The following is a 12,690-nucleotide window of genomic DNA, read 5'->3' as shown; positions in this document are numbered from 1 at the left end:
CTCCAAAATCAGATTGATGAAAACAACAGAAAGCTTGGAAGAAGATCCAGACTTCAAGACTGTGAGCCAAACCTTGTACATTTTGATTATTTGAAGCACTTTCAATATTATCTACTTATCTTTAAATCTGTATGTTTAGGATGTTTTGTTATCATCAAGTATCTCTTAATTTATGGCTACAATTCCAGTAGACATAAATTGGGGGAGATTGTTGTGCATATGTTGTGTACTTGATGATTTCATAAACAAAACATCTAAGTGGATTTTACTTAGTGAAATAATGTAGCACTCGACGGATAAGAATTATAGTCCCGACGGATAACTCATTATAGTCCCGACGGATATTAACTTATTATCCATCGAGTGAGTAGCTTATATAATAATAAGTCTGTAGCACAGTTCTGTATACATTTTTGTATAGATTCTGTAGTAGCCTATAAGTCATGTTGACTTTAACTAAATATGCAGAATAGGTTGATTAATTGTATATAAATGATGTCTTGTAATTCTGCATAAGTGAAATGAAGTCAAGTGCCAAAATAGCTACCGACGGATGATTAACAAAGCCATCGACGGATGATCAAATGACTATCAACGGATGTTTAGTATAGCAGTCGACGGATGATCAATGAAGCCATCAACGGATGTTCAGAAAGTCGACGGATGATCATATATCCAACAGATGTTCATAAAATCCAATGGATAATCATATAAATAATTCAAACAGCAGTTGAACAGTGAAAGCTGAGCACAGCCGTCGAGATGTATATAAATCTACTGTGGAAGCCCATTAACTGGGTAATAGAGGACGAAAAGCAGCAAAGCTTAAGACCGATAGTTTTTATATTTATTCAGTCTTTTTGACTTTGTAATCTTGGTAATATATAAACCAAGAACGTAGCAAATAGAAAAACAAGTGTTGAGAAACAAAAACAGAGAAATCTTTGTAAGCAGAATTATTAGCATTTCCCTGTATGCTCAGTAGTTCAATTTGTAAGCAGCTGTGAGCATTCTTGCACACAGAGTCCTCTCGATATATAATATATATCTCTGGTGGAATTGTTTAAATCCACCAGAAAGTTTTTAAAGACTCTTGTTTTTAATTACTTATGTTTTGATTCAATTAAGTTTCTATTCCGCATTGTGTTAATCAAAATATTTATATCTATATTCAAGTTGAACATTTTTATTTCGAGAAAAAGGTTCAAGAATTCTATTCAACCCCCCTTCTGTAATTCTTGCTATATTGTTAAGGGACTAACAAAAGATTAACAAATTAAATCCTATACAATGGTCTAACTTTTGTTTGTCTAAGGATTTAATTATCGGATAACGATTAGAATGCCCCTATAAATGTACAAGAGTTAAATCGGGCATTATAACGTTACTCCGGTGAGAAGATTAACAGATATAGATTTGAGTGTATATCTCCTCTTTATCTTTTTGCTTCAGTTCTTCACCTCTTTTGGGAGAGAAGATGAACAGAACAAATCTAATTGCTGAATTCTTCTACTGCTGAGTGTAGACTTTATATTCAATTAAAATGCGTGGCTGAAATTGAACCACACAAATTAATTGAATGTATCAACAAAGATATGACTGAGGAGTAAGTTACGACTGGTACACTTTTTGTAACTTGCGACCACGGATCTATAAGCCAACAAAAATGCTAAGCTGCGACTAATAAAACCAACTGGCGACTAGCTTTTGCAACTTGAGACCTTTTAAACAAAAAAAACCACCTGGTTCCTCTACTTGGTCAACTTGCGACCAATGGTTGCATTTTTGTTTTGATTTTTCTTTTTCTTTTTCTTTTTTTTATTTTTCCTTTTCTTTTCTTTTCTTTTCTTTTTCTATTTTCTTTTTCTTTTTCCTTTCTTTTTCCTTTTCTTTTCTTTTTGTTTTCTTTTATTTTATTTTCTTTTCTTTTCTTTTTATTAAAGTTTAAATTGTAACTAAATTAATTTATAAAATAAACTTAAATATAACTTATATAAATAAACTAATTTAGATTTATAAAATAAACTTATTTAAAGTTTACAGAATTAATCATTTTAAGTTTATTAAATATATTATATTAAAGTCCATTAAATAAATTTATTTAAGTTAACAATTAAACTTTGAACTTCGCTAATCCCTCGAGTAGTTTAGCTGTATACCCCCCGCACCTCTTCTCGTACTTTAGCAGATAAACGTTCAATCCAAGTACCTTCCTCAACTTAACAATTCTTCTATAAATAATACCCAGATTCCTTTCACGAGCTGTTGACGACTAGTGCAACTGGTCTGATTCACAGACGACTAACCACGATTCAGGTCTTCTTATTATAGCCTTGATTACATTGTTAAGCTTGCAAAAACTTTATCACTTTCAACACTGACTGTTAATAAACGACTATACTTTCACTGGAATTCTTTCTGGTACTTTAGACAACGTCTTCATTGCTACTACAATCTTGAATACTTTATTCATTGTTCTTCACCGATGTTTGACATATAAATGAACTCCTGTCAGTGAGTATAACTTCAAGATTGCAGTTGTCTTCTTTAACCTCTATCTATACCATGTCTTCAATTCTTCAGATTCCTATGCTTCGAACACTGTTTGTCTTCAATTAATGCTAATACACTGAAATCTTCTGGTAGCACTTATACACTGAATTTTCAATATTTCCGAAACCTTGAAAGTCTTTAACCTTTATTCTTTACTGAGGCATGAACATATTAATGAGCTTCTTTCAGTGACCTATAAATAGACTTCAAGATTTCTTCTAATCTTTTGATTCTTTATATTTGCCTTGTCTTCATTTCTTCTTGATTTCTTGTGTAGACGTATTATTATTAACATGTTCTAGTGTTATTCTCGTGTTGAGTTATCACGTAACTGTTCATACAGCTACGCAGTCTCACCAACAATCTCCCCCTATTTGATTGTTAAACCTAAAAAACAAATTAAATAGAGAGGATAACTCAACTAACAACTTAAAAAAGTAAAGTACCGGGACTTATAAATAATGCTACTGGTTTTCTGGATCAAATTCTGTATTTCCAGATTTCTTGCTGAAATGAAAGCTGTGTGTTCCTCTAGCACTGAACTGATCTTCAATTAGTTTCATCTTCATTTCCTTGGCTCTTCAAATCTCTGCCATATAACACTTCTCAGTCTTGAAGTAATCATTAGCAGCTTCTTTTGTACAACCACATTTCCAGTTGAGAAGTGCATATCTCTCTTGCTTTTCCCCCTATGAGAATCAACTGCTTAAAGGAGATCACCTTCGTTTACCACCTCTCCCATATAATAGGATTCGCAGATAAAAACCAATGCTACTCTCCCTTTGGAAAATAGCTTCTCCCCTGACAAAGAATGGTGATGAACCAATCCACTTCTTCTGATAGTCTGGAAATCATCTTCGTGTTTACCACATCTCCCGTACAATAGGATCCGTAGTTACAAAAACAATAATGGTGTGTTATAGTGTACATGCACTTTACCTTTTTCCTCCTCCATGCTGTTTCTCCCTTTAGTTGAGGAATCCTCCAAACTATTATATAAGCTTTTATATCCCCCTTAGAGAAGGAATGTATGTTATTGCCTGAAGGAGTTCCCATATTGTACTTGGTTGGAAAAGAAATAAAAATTCATAATCTAATCAACCATGTCCCTTTAAATTCTGCAGAAATGGCTTCACCGTTGATCATCCTGTTAACCAATATTCCCAACTCCTTATACCTCCCAACTGTGAGATCACCAATTGTTAGCTCCCAACTTGTTAGGTCTCGAAGTATTCTAATCCAATTTGTAAATGGTAGGTCCCTAAGAGTTAGGTTTCAATCATAAACAGATTCGAGACCCGAAGTATCAAGAACCATGTTTAGGGATATGGAATGGGATATGGTGTTTCTCTTTCTTCCTCACTGTGAGTGTGTGATTCTGTTTCGTGTACCTCACAAGTGTTTCACTCTTCTCTCCACTCGTGTTTACACTCATTCTCACAAGTTTATCACTCCTCTCATAGCTCCAAAATTCATCTGTACCTGCAAGAAAAATCACCTTAGCCATCCTTAAGGAGGTCACATGTGGTGCAATGGGAGTTCGCAAATCCCCATCCTTATTAGACTCGTCATATGAATCTGAGTCATAATCTACAAGTTGCTAGTTTCCCTTTTAGGGTTCCATATTTGAACTCTGGGAATGTAAACAATGATCCAAAGAATTTAGCATAAAGATCAAAGTTTTCTTCTAATATTTGTGAAGACATTTCCTTGTGACACATCAGGTAAATCTGAATCATTGTCAACAAGTTTCCGATCTGCACCTATGTCAGATCCACTCTCCGCAGATGCATCCAGGGGATTTAAGCCTGGGGAGGTAGACACTAACCACTGACATATGGCTATTGGATCAGTATCCTCTCCTAACACCTGTAAAGGCAACTGGTCCATTAAAAAACCTTAAACAATCGAATCTGACCTTAAAATGGTCGAAACTCTTATTTCCGTCAACCCTTCCTTTGTGTGTGTAACCTATCCTTGTGCATAAAGAATTTTTTATGTTTGAGGTGGTGACACTACATCAGATACCCTGGCCGATGGGCGAATTTCAATAGACGCACCCTGTTGAAAGGATGAATCTAATAACTGTTTTTGTGCCTTTTCAGCCATTACATCTTTTTGAGAAGATGTATGGGGGCTAACAGTTGTCTCGATTTAAATACTACTCATCTTTGTAGGAGACATAGCTGTTGGGTTGACTTCAGAACCTTCCTTATATGGTGCACTAAGGCACTTTCTCCCTCATGCTCATTCATACTTCATTTTAGGGGTAAGAGGGTGTTGGTTCTATTTCTATGTTTGTTTTTAGTCTGGGATAGAAGTTGTGGGTTTTCAACCTCATGACTATCAAATGAAAGAATGCCATTGGAGGCTATGTGACAACCGGTAAATATTGGAGTTATTTTTATAAGTGCGATATATATTCCTAAATATTCTGTGTTATAAGGCCGATTATGCCAATTCGTTATATATTATGTATAATTTTGTCGTATGGCATTGCGAGTATTGCTGGAATATTTTAAGCGTGTAAAATTTCATACGCGAGTAAGATTTTCGCTACGCGATTAGTAAATAATAGAGATTTCTCGCAAGTTAGTAATATTTGAATAAGTTTCGAATAGACGGATAAATTATATTCTAATATTGTGGAATAGAGTCAATTTATTTGCAATTGCTTGTGTGATTTTTAATGTGTTAAATTATATTTTACATGAATTATTTATTAGTGTGATAATGTTAGAAAAATTCTTTTAATATTAAATTTTGGTTCAAAATTTTTGAAAACAATTATATTAAATTTCTAAAATCTCATAGTATTTATAATATTTATTTGGTGATTTATGGATTTGTATTTTAATTACTAAAAACATTCTTTTTAATTATACTTTTAATAGTTATTGAATACCAGGCATACCCTTGCATGCAAATTCCACTCAAATAGAGACCAAGGGTAGGAAGGTCCTTTCACTCCCCACTAACTCCATTTAACCAAGCAAAAGACCAATAAAACCTTGCATGCAAAAGCTAGCTATTAGTGGATGAAGGCTAAAATGGTAAGTTCAATCTCCACTACCATTTTGGTAAGATAAAAACAAGTTAAACATTCCACTCACCTAATTTTTCATCACCAACACCTCACTCGACCCTCTCTTCTCTCCTTCCCTCTCTCTCAGCTGCGCCTTCAACCCCATCCCCTCTCATTTTTCTTCTTCTTCATTTCTTCATCTTCTTGCATCTTTCAACTCCTCTAAGCAAAGGACAATTTCACTTGGTTCTATATCATCATTCAAGGTTAGTTTCTTAGTTGCATGTAGTTAAAGCCAAGGTTTTAACTTTGATTCTTGTGAATCTAGAGTTGAATTAATTGTGGCTTATAAAACTTGAGCAAGAGATGGTCTTGATGAAGTGTATTGCTTCTATTTTCAAGCCATGATCTTGGCCTCAACCATTCGGCAATGACTCCTAAGTAGCCGAATGAAATTTTGTGGTTTGTATGTTAGTTTTATTTGTTTTCCAAAAAGAAAGAAGCTTTTCATGTAACTTTTAAAGAACCTATGATCTTTTAAAATGTATTTTTACAAAGTTTCTATCCTTGCATGCTATGATTTTTACACTAAAAAGTTAAAGTTAATGCTTGCATGTCGTAGTATAAGTGATATTTTGAACAAATATGCTATGTGACCTGAATTTGAGTTTTTGTGCAATGCATGCCACTGTTTTTGCTCTAAAATGCTAGTATGCTATGTGCCTTAATAAGTTATGATTAAATCTAGTAGCCATCAAGTTTATGCCTTGTATTTTTGGTTCAGAATTTTGCTTAAAAATAGTATATGTAAAAATTTGCCTTGTTATGCTCTTTATGTTTGCCTTGCTAATTGATTTATATGGCTAGGTTTGTAACGCCCTCCAGACCCGGGGTATAAGTCTGGGGGTTACAAGCTAATCACCAAACCTGTACAATCTGAATAACAATAATAATAGAATATATCTAAACCCCTTTAACACTAACCAGGATCTTTTTAGGTTGAAGTATAAAAAAAGAACCGCTAACTACTTTATTATAAACCAAATTTAACATCTTACAAACTCTCTTTACTACAAACAATTGTCTAACCAATTTTAAACTAATTTCATATTTTACTCAAATGCACACACTAACTATCTACACCCCACCTGTTCGGGCAACTCAAAGCTTTCTTCCTGGATTGGGATCAACACCTTGGGTATGAGAGGATCCCGAGGCTTGACCCGCTTCTTTACCACTCGAGTCCTGATGGGTTTCATATTCCTTCTTAACTAAAAACAATAAGGTGAATAATAACAAAAAGGGGGTGAGCCAAAAATTTCTCAACAAGTCCGCAAAATATAAACAGTATTAAAGCATTTTAAATAAATCAGTAATCTGGGTACATCTGCAAAGATATAACCCCGCGAGAATAGACAGAAGGCCACTGCTAGCTAGTACAAATGAACTAAACTGGACACAAGTTCGTATCTATATCCTGCTGATCAGCCAGGATACAGTGCAGATCTATATCTCACTATATAGATACGGTCGGACACCGAGGCACTACGACCCATCTCAAGGATTCGGTTATGTCCCGGTCCTTAGGATTAAGTGAAACTTAATTCCCAAAATATCACTATCCAGTCCATAAATAGCAACCGGAACAATCAGTATGCTTTGATACATTCTAATTACCAGATATACCAATATTTGTGAGTAACAATTGGAATATGAATAAGGGATTCAAAGAAAAGGAGAAATCAAGAATTGAAATGAAATATGAACAAGAGAATAACAAGTGTGTATTATTGTATATGAATAAGAATGAAAAGAGTGCAAGCGTGATATGAATCTGAAGAAATATTACTATTCTGAAAGTAGAATAGGGAAAAACTTGCCTTCTGCGCGACTCACTTCAAATACGTCACCTTCATCTATCACCGACTCAATCTGCCTTGATGGCTTAGCTTCTGTTAGAGAAATAGTCTGGTTTAGTCATTCCGTACTTCAATTGAGTCTTGAACCGATTTTACAACATTCCTATTGCCTACCCATGAGCTTATCATTGACTCGCTTATTATTTATTAACAAGATAGACTCGATTAACCACATAATACACATAAGCACATAAGCCACATTATCATTTTTATAGTTAAAAATAATTTTTAGAATCAAAATCGACTCGCTGATCGCTTAACTGATCATTATCTTACTCGTTTCCTATTTTTCGGGATTTATCGGACTCGTCTCGACACGCGATTCGGCTTATAATCAAATAGATAACAAAGGTCAACTAATTTCTAGAATAAATTAGATTTTAATATTATTTTTAATGAAAATAATTCATTTTTCTGAGTTTAAGGGCTTTCATTTCGCTCGAATAGTACTAACGGTCTAATTTATATCAATTAAATACAGATAAATTAATTTATTATTCAATATAATTATTACTAATTTTTTAAACCCTAAAATAATTTTTAAATAATTATTTAAGAAAAATCAGAACTGAAAATGATGTTTCCATAATTTTTAGAATTAAAATGAATTTATTATAATTTATTGAAAATATTTGATTAATTATCAAAATAATTAATCATTTTTAAATAATTAATAATTAATAAATAATTAATAAATAATTAATAAATTAATTAACTCTGATTTTTAGAAAATATTTCAGAATTATTTATGATATAAATCAATAAATTAAATATTTAATTAATCAATTTATAAAATAAATAAAACTGATTTTTAAAATTAATAAAAATAAAAAATAAAATTTCAGAAACAGTTGTCAGAAAATGGCTTCTGACAAAAACGGATCAAAACCGAGTTTTAAACCAAGGTTTGAATTCGGGTAAATGGGTCACCAAGAACCCAGAATCCGGTGACAATCCGGTCACCGGAAAATTTCCGGCCACTTAAATTCAGGCCATTACAGGGATGGTTTGGACTGCTTTTGAAAGGGTTTTTACTCAACATCAACACAGCAACATCATGCTGCCATCCACAACCATACACGATCCCTGAGTCGTGTTTTCCAGCCAAAACTCAAAGAAACTCCGGCGAACTTCTGCTGATTCCGACGAAGTCAATTTCAGGCCAAACCACGAACTGTTTGTGCTCGTTTTTACATGGAATCGATTGCAAATTATGTTCTAAACACATATCAACTATCAACACTAGTTAATAACCCCTGGAACAAGATTCCGGTCACAACCGACTTAAAGTTCGACCAAAATCCGATTCGCCTAAATCATACACCAAATTGCACGTTTGTCAAAAAAAAGCTCATAACATGTACAATCAAAGCCCCATACTCTACAGAACCTCTGTTATCTCTAAATTCAAATATGATCAAACAAAATTTTACATAAACCATAGATTTCGAACTATCAATTAAAACAATCGTTTGTAAAAATTAAATAACAAGAATTGATCAGGAAACATCAAACAAAGCTATACATAATACCAATTTCATCGGATGACCCCTGAATCAAAAAGTACCAAATCGGGTATAAACCCTAGAAATTAAAATTGAAAATCTAGCCTTCAGAACATGAAATTGATTGCATAAACCAAAAGAACAGCTCAAACCATCGATTTGAGTACTTACATGATACGATTTGGTGTTCAGAAATGCTCAAAATCATTGGTTGATTCTTGACCCGAATTCCGACCCGACTTTGTTCTTCAGAGAATTTCCAGAAATTTTGCAGAATTTTGTAATTAATTAATGATAATTAAAATAAAAATTAGCTATTTATAGTAGGTAAAATAATACTCCTAATTAAAATTAAGGCCCTAAATCTACCCCTTTTAAAATTAATAAGCCCCTAATTTTATAATTTTTGAGTATTAAAATTTAATTTATAAATATTTTTATAGATAAAATATATGCCAAAATTTCCCGAAAATTGTGAATAATGCAAAAATACAAAGAAATAGTATAACTGAAAGTCCTATAATTTTACAAAAATAAAAATATGATTTTTGTAGGGTTTTAACACCCAATGGGGCCCAAACAAGTCATTTTTCGCGAAACGAGAAAATTTGTAAAATACCTAGATGTTCAGAATAATGCGATGGTAAAAGCCATTTGATGAATAATAAGGCCCATTATTTTATTTGAAATATCAGCTATAAAATCATGATTCGGGTCGTATAACTCTTGATATGAAAGTCATAAATGCAAAAAATAATATCTGAAAAATACCTTACAAATACTTGGACGACAGAAAAGCACGTAACACATAGCAATTAGGGTTTTACAGCTAATTTACACATAAATGACACATTAACACACATAATTTATTATAATTATGATATAATCCCGACATAATTTTCCCATACATTACAAGGTTTATGCTCTTATTTCCCATAAAATGATAGTAAGTAGGGTTGTGCATGTTATAGATTAGGTTTGTTGGGTTTCATGTTGGTTTTGGTGTGGGAGTAGGAGTTAAGGTGGAAGGAGGTACACTAGGCACTAAGTAACAGATTTTTCCACCCTAAGTATAGGCTGTTTTGGGTGAGTTTTGGTGAGGCTTTGCTAGGACAAAGTTCACTGGAGATAGAAATTGAGTTATACTTGAGTCCAGTAGCCTTGGTTCCACAAGAAACTTGCATTTAAGTAGGCACGCACACACATTTCCGAGAGTAACTCAGAATAGGGCAGAATTGCGTAATCTTGAACTTTGGTCGATTATAACCATGCCATAGGCTAGGCCTTCACGGGGCCTTGGCTTAAATAAGTATAATGCATCCCTAGCAAGCTTAACAAACCTTTAGAATTAAAAATTGAATGAGAAAAATGGGTTTTATATAAGTAAAAACAGAGCAGTTTGAATTCTAGTGGGGGCTGGGCAGAGTCAACTTTGGGTAGAAGCCTAGAGAGCACTAGGTGAGGCCTTTTCCTGAAACCAAGTCTGAGAGTTAGGTTTAGGTCTTAAGAATCCATGGGAAGTGGTTTTGATATAAGGCCCTATGTAGAAGTCGAGATTTTTTCCAAAGAGCACAGGTCATGCAAACTGATGCTCGCAGGGGACTTCGGTGAGAGTTTTGACCTTTATAAACCTTTAGGAGTAAGGCCCCTGAGTCTCACCAAATTTAGAAGTTAGTTTAGAGTTTTACCAATCTTTAGGAAGTGGTTTGGAGTGAAGGACTAAGGTGGAAACACCCCATTTCCCCCAAGGCACCCGAGGAGCACCCCTCGAGTTACATTAGGCAACTTTAGTGGTGTATGTTGTGTTTGGGACTTAGAAGTGAAGGGTCTGAGTGTTGCATAGCATCTTTTAGTTTAAGTTAAGGTCAGAATAGATAGAGTGAAATATTAGTGATAGTTCTTATATGTTATTTCCTTACGTGCTTAGAGATTTTGGTGATAATAGCTAAGTATCATATGCCATGCCATTACGTGATTATATGACTATGTGGATTACTTGAATTGTATGCGATTAAGTTATGTGTAATCATAAGTTTGTGTATATTAGATATATTTGAGATGTCATGTCTAATATGATTCATGTTTAGTTTTCAGATCTTAACAAACAGGACATATCAAGACTTACTGAAATCAGGACTTATTGGAAGTCAGAACTTAATATCAGAACTTAAGGTCATATCAGAACTTAGGTGCGGGAAGACTTTCATATAAGGAAGGAAGATGATTTACAGTAGAAGATCGAGACTAAAACAAAAGAAGATATGCAAGGAAAGAGTTAGAAGACTGGAAGACTTGTAGAAGATATATGATTGATATATTTTAGGAGATAGAATTATATTCCATATCAATTAGAAGTTATCTTGTAACTGTGTATTATATAAACACAGACATAGGGTTTACACTATATGTGTTATCATTATCGAGAAGATTATACATTGTAACCTAGCAGCTCTTAGTGATATTTGTTCATCACTGAGAGAGAATAACAGTTCTTATTGTAACAGAGTTTATTCAATATACTTGATCTTTGTTACATACTTGTGTTAAATCGATTTGATTGTATTAACACTGTATTCAACCCCTTCTACAGTGTTGTGTGACCTAATAGTGTAATCGTAGTTATAATAGGGGTAAAGGTTAGTCTAGAAGCTTATAGGCGTATAAGTCGATAAAGGGTGAATAGTAATGAGGTTAATATAATGTGTAGGTTCCGAAGCGAAGGGGAAGACTCGTGCCGTCAAGATTGAATAATCTTAGAACTATTGGAAGGCAAGTTACCATTTTCTTATGCTTATAATTGTTGGCAAGTTACTTACCTCTTTATTCTTATAACTGTTGCACATATATACATTTCCCATGAATCCTTAGTTATAACAATGCCATGTCCATGATTATTTCAAATACTTTCGTTGATCACTCTTAACTTGATAGCCCACAGGAAATTCAGAAAAGGCAAGAAGTTTTCCAGGAAAAGTGGAAGTTCTGATAAGAAAGGGTTCAGAAAGTCTGAAGGCAAAGGAGGAAAGTCTGACAGAGGAGACAACTCAAATGTCAAATGCTACAACTGTGGTGAAAAAGGCCACATATCTCCTAACTGCAAGAAAGGAAAAAGTGACAAAGGCAAGGCACTTGTCACAAAGAAGAAAAGCTGGACAAACTCTTTAGATTCTGAACATGAGGTGAATTATGCTTGATGGCAAATGCTGACAGCAGTCCTGAAACTGCTGAATTGAAGGTACCTCAAATAACTTATGCCTTTCATACTGATGATATTACTGAGTTGAGATTATATATTAAAACCATGTTCATTAGTTATAGAGATCAGACTTTGACATGTGAAAGATTAACATCTGAAAATCTTGCTTATAAAAAGAGAAATGATTATTTAAAAAAGGAGTTAGTTTTTCTTCATCAAACTAAGAAAGAAAAATATGATGCTTTATATGTTAGAGATGAAGTGTTAAAATTGAATGAATCTCTAAAAACTGACTTAGAAAGGAAAGAGAGATTATCAGAACTTGGACTAACTCTGGCAGAACAACTCAGAATTTATTAAGTAGTGGAAATTGGAAAGAGGGCTTAGGTTATGGAGATGATAAAAGTGAAAAAGGAACTGAACAAATTGAGCCAATTGTTGTTAAACAGACTGCTAAGCCAAGGTAAATCCTGTTAAGTTTGTAGCAAAAAC

This window comes from Apium graveolens, chromosome 11 (assembly GCF_009905375.1).
Source record: "Apium graveolens cultivar Ventura chromosome 11, ASM990537v1, whole genome shotgun sequence".
Classification (NCBI taxonomy): domain Eukaryota; kingdom Viridiplantae; phylum Streptophyta; class Magnoliopsida; order Apiales; family Apiaceae; genus Apium; species Apium graveolens.
The sequence above is the reverse complement of the archived record's forward strand: the minus strand, read 5'-3'. Positions refer to the sequence as shown.